General features: G+C 34.3%; 1 long non-coding RNA gene across 2 annotated transcripts; it reads left to right on the top strand.

Moving 5' to 3' along the window:
* Nucleotides 1-849: 849 nt before the first annotated feature.
* On the top strand, nt 850-5,477 carry LOC112512000. 2 transcript variants are annotated; one of them, XR_003069186.1, is made up of 5 exons: nt 850-1,085; nt 1,156-1,286; nt 4,531-4,829; nt 5,073-5,185; nt 5,279-5,477. It is a non-coding gene; the product is annotated as an uncharacterized LOC112512000 (long non-coding RNA). The 2 variants fall into 2 exon arrangements; XR_003069185.1 differs by having other exon boundaries at nt 850-1,286.

Raw genomic sequence — 5,477 nt, 5'->3', positions numbered from 1 at the left:
ACCTTCTTAGGAGTCTGACCAAGTCTTCTAAGTGTGAATCCAAAGAATTCCGAATCAGCAACTGAAGTCAAATGGTTTAGAACAAAGTCAACCAACTCTACACAACAAGAAGGTAGAAAAGCCCTATAACAAAATATATGTTGTAAGTAGAATGAAAGGTTACAATTTTGCCTTTAGATATCTTCACAAAGCCTGGTTCAGGGTAACATGTGAACATCCCTACAATGTAACCAGCTTCATCTCCTAAATCATTTCCTTTCCCATAACAAATAACCCATCCATCCTCTCCATATAGCACAAAACCTATTCCACCACTCACTACAACAAAAAGGGGTTTATAGGACACTTTTTTGGGACACTTTTCAAGACGCGTCCTTTAAAAGGGCTAAAACGACACATTATTTTATGAGTCCTATTTGATTTAGTTTAATAGGACTCTTATTTTTGATGTATTATTAAGCTCTTTTAGTGTCCTATCATGTAAGTCTAATACGACACTTTTCAATGTCATATGATTTTACAGTTTAATAGGACACTTTTTAAGTGTCATATTATTTTAAAGTGTTGTGTTGTTTTTAAAAGTTAATAGGACACTTTTGATTGTTGTATTAGTGTTTAAAAGTTAATAAGACTCTTTTAAGTGTCCTATTAAACTTTAAAATTATGTGAAAAACATTAGCATATATATTTATTTAATTTAAAGTTAATAGGAATTTTTCTTAATTTAGTTTTAAAAAGGCCCAAATCAGATGAATTATTAATTAGAATTTAGAAGTACAGTGAAAAAGCCTTTTTATTTGAAAAGCCCAACATCCAAAACATCCAAAAGAAACCTTATCATTGTTTCGCACAGAAAACACAAACTACTTCAAGATTCAACAAATTCCGGTCATCGTCTTCTTTGTGTAGTAGCGGAGGAGTATTACCCGATCATGGCGGCTGAAAGCTCTAAATCTTCAACATCGTCAGCAGATCCGTACATTGGAAGCTTGATTAGTTTGAATTCTAAGAGCAAGATACGATACGACATGAGGGCATTTTGTACAACATCAACACCGAAGAATCATCCATTGGATTGCGCAACGGTAACCAATTTGATACGATCTTTTTTTTTGAAATGTTTTATCCCGATTTCCGGCTTTTCGTTGTATTTAGGTCAAGGTTCTAAGAATCGCAAAGAAGTTGAATAATTAATTATGAAGCTTTGTTTGCGATCGACTACTTGATCGACTCTTCCCTCTCCCTCACTGTTTGCGATCGATCGACGACGAACCTTCTGCCCATAGGTAACATTTTCATTGACTACAATAGATGAATTCAAACCTTCTGCTCCTGAGTCTAATCTTATATCAATATGTTACATCAGTGTCTAATGTTCCTGCTTGATAATCGTTTCTGGCTATGTCTCTTCTGTTAGAGTATTCGATTGACAAATTATTGCTGTTAATTTTTCTTACTTGAACAATAGTTTGCAGACAAAATATTGTATTATCATACCTCAGTTAATCATCTTGATGTTCTGGCCTTCAAAATTAACTAATAGTATTATTTGGCCTCCTACCCTAATCTTATATCAGATTTTATGGAATTAGCTAGACCCTAAACAAGCTGCAATTACTCAGTACGGACCAGGACAAAACACATAGAAGCCTGCTAAGATGTGGTCCTGTATAGCAGTCCCTGTTAATAATGGTCTTTTATGAAATTACCTGTATCTACATTTTTCCTATAGTTCCTTGTCCCATGGCTTCAAGCACTCTCAAAATGATTACTTTATCGAATGGGAAATTGCTGAAAAGTACAGACAAATTTTGAAAACTTGTGGCTTGATTAAGGTGAGGTTGTTGCCTTAATTGATTTGTTTAATATACAAAGTAAGCATGTTTGTAGTGTTTCTTTATAGTTCCGGTTTCAGTAAGATAAAATCATTATCTGGGAAAATCTATCAGCAACTATATGCCTGTTACCATCATTCACCAAGCTCATCACATTGGCCTTATATACGTATAATCTTATTCCAGCCTTTTGAGTTTCTTTTGAGTTTTGATCAACTGATAATAGCTTAATTAGCGAATAACACAATTAGGGGTCTTATCATGAACAACTTTTGAGTAATATGGTGTTGGTGGATGATTATAAAGTTGCTACTGTTGTTGATAATTGTAATATGGATATGGTTGCTGCTGCTGTTGATAATTGTAATATGGGTCTACTGATACAATATCTGTATGACAAACCTTAATCATAACCACACTTACTTGTCTTCTTTCTCTCTTCCAAGTATCACACTGCCATCAATTCTGCATACTTCCATACCCTTCTCACTAAAATAGAAGTGCATTATATCCAAGATCTTAGTCCACTGGGAAAAAATAAGAACCTATTTGCCAAAATATAAGTGCAAGGAGCAAGAAAGCACACATAGACGGTATTGAAACCTGGCCACAATATCAAAACCATGTAGTGCACAAAATCAGATTATTTCTATGGCACAGGTACGACAACACTACTATAGTATATGCACTTTAGATTTCTTTTGGTGTATGGTTCTAATGATTTTCGGGGTTTCTCCCACTACTGTTTTCTCTACATAGCTGCATCTTTTTTTTGTTATTAAAGCATGTTAGGAATTGTTACAATAAACTGGTTTTCACATTTTATTGAATGAACATTATGCTCTAAGTTTACATGTATATAAGGGGAGGCCTAGGTCTACATACAGGTCTTGGATCAATAGAATCCTCCAATGCGCATCTTTGGTCACACTTGTATTAACCTTATTTTGTTAAACATATAAACATAAAGAAACAATCGCACAAATCTGTCCAATAGTTTCGCATCAGCACACTGCTGTCCACTTCAACGATGCATATGACCCCTCTACTGTTCGAATCTTTGAATTATCAAAACATGAAACTTCTTAATCCATCTGTTTTCTATCCAAGGTCTTTTGAATCGCCTCAATTGGTGCCTTGATGAGTGAGATATGATCAATTTATTACAGCTTCATAAATCTGTCAGTATGTTGATGAATTAGGAATAAAAAGACAGAAAATTAGTTTTTAACTATAGAATTCCTATTGAACTTATTTTATTTCTATTTATGGTGTTATTAACATGGTTTTAATGTTCGAGTTCAATTGTTATTGCGTGTTAGTAACACCATAAATAGAAAGAAAACAGTTGACAGTTTCCAGCTTATGCCATCAAGTAAGGCTTGATCACGAATATTGCAATGATCTATGGCCCTCGACTTGAACGAACCATCATCGAATCCTCTACAGCCCTCACCGTTTGCCATCATCGAGTCCTCTACACTCTGCACGCTGAGAATCTCAAACTTAAAGCCCTCACTGTTTGCGTTATGTCATTGAAAAACTGACATTTTAAACTTTCTGTCCAGCTTTCATGTGTCAACTTCATCACTATTTTTGACTCTCAAGCAGATTCATTGAGACAAAACACAAAACATAAACATTGAACTCCAGCCTCTGAGCTTTTCATCAATCTCTGATTCATCCATTTTGGATGAAAATTGAGTGAGTTGTGCATGKTTTCTCACAGCTGCGCAAAACAGTCGTTAAAACAAACATTTGTCTTTGCAAACCTCGTTCACTAAACTTTGAAGCTTAGAGCTTGAAACTTTAAGATCAAATTAGGGAGTGACATATAATATATCAAAATCGTAGCTTGAATCTATGAAGAACAGACGAGAGAACACTGTTCTGAAATTAGGAAGAAAGGAGTAAAGTACGTAGCTTCTGTCCAGCACCCATCTACAGATTTTGACACAGAATAAGTCATATCTGCACATTGAATCTGAGAAAACTCAAAATCTCAAAGATGTAGATATATGTTTTATTTTTCAAATGCAACTGGAATCATGAATTTTGGAGGTTCGAGATGAAWGTTGTGCGCAAAAAGCTACAGCAGCGCAAAGCTGACAGCAAGCTTTTAAAAAATCGGTTGATTTATTTTGGAGATTTTAACTTTTCGTTATCTAGTTTGGAGTATATATAAAGAATTTGTTGGAGATGTTCTAATTAACTAGTCATGTTTGATCAACTAAATGATAATGTAAAACTAACCTAAAAAGCTCTAAATAGAACATATGTTGGATTTAGGTTATCGAACAAAATAGGTTGATTTAGGTTATTGAACAAAATAGGTTGATTTTATCTTGAAATCAACAACCCTTCTCTTTGGAAGCTTTATCTATACACAAAATCAACAGTTTCTTAACTACTGTTGTTGGTCTTGGTGTTACTTAGGTATATAACCTTCTATAGATGCTCATTTTACAAATGACCTATTCTTGTGGACATTTATTTTGGGATGGAAGGAGTATTTTTGTATATTACGGACTACGTTCATGTGTTTTCTAGGGTTTTYAGTTTTCTGGGTTTCCTCTCTACAATTCTTTATAGTAGAGAAGATACTGTTTTTAGTGATTCTAAGAGGCTGTGATGATGAATCTGAATGCATCTAAATGGATTCGATCAAAGTTAAAGATTATTCGCATCTTGGCAGGGCATCCATTTGCAGCCATGGTGGATTTATCCTCTTTTTCGATTATTTACATATCTGAGCCTCACATGGCATGAAAATTGGTCACATTGGTATTTCTTTCTTCACTTTTTTCTTTTTAAAACAAGTGTTACACTATTTTGTTGGCATACTTGTAAAATTCTTGAGAGTTAGTGACTTCTGTCAAGAGAATGAGTTTCTGCCAATGGACATATCAAAGAAGAAAAAGCTTGAACAAGCCTTCGATTCGAGTGGATCAACATTTCGGTTGTGACAGAAGATAGGGTCTTGGTGCCTTTAAGGTATGCATGCAAACTCCTCCTTTCTGTTGCATTCCATTCCTAGGGTAAAGTAGTTCCTTAGCTAGTTAAACACTTCCGTAGTTGATCACTGGACATTCTTTTTCATTATGATTCATTTCCCTTTGATCCAACTTGGGGAATATGGAGTTCATGGGGTCAAGTTTAATCATTTATCTTACAAGATTATTATGGAACTTAATAAATTAATCTTTATAATCTTGTTCTTCAATCACGTTTTTGTAGGTTGGGATGTTGTTCATCATAAAGGAGGGAAAGTTTGGTTCGAGCATATGAATTGTTTATTACAATTGCAGACGCTATTGGAGCAACAATCGCATAGCCTCGTCCTCACTTTGGTATGTTAATCTTTTAACACTTGTAAGTTTTAGCAAGTGTAGAATTTTTTTATAACACAACTTCAGGCTCATATACTTGTTTTTTAATTGTAGATTGTGCATGACGAAGATTGATATCTCTCGTTTGTAGGACACAATAAGATTTTTTGTATTTGCATAATTCTTGTTCAGTACTTAGTTTTGTCATGATACAACTTTGTGGTGGATACATAGCTTGATAGTTGGTACTCATATAAGTATTTGTACAACTTCGAATTTTGTTTTATCAAATCAATTCGTAAAAAACTTTCAT

The sequence above is a fragment of the Cynara cardunculus genome (genome assembly GCF_001531365.2).
Source record: "Cynara cardunculus var. scolymus isolate 2C chromosome LG 5, CcrdV1, whole genome shotgun sequence".
NCBI lineage: Eukaryota > Viridiplantae > Streptophyta > Magnoliopsida > Asterales > Asteraceae > Cynara > Cynara cardunculus.
The sequence above is the reverse complement of the archived record's forward strand: the minus strand, read 5'-3'. Positions and strand labels throughout refer to the sequence as shown.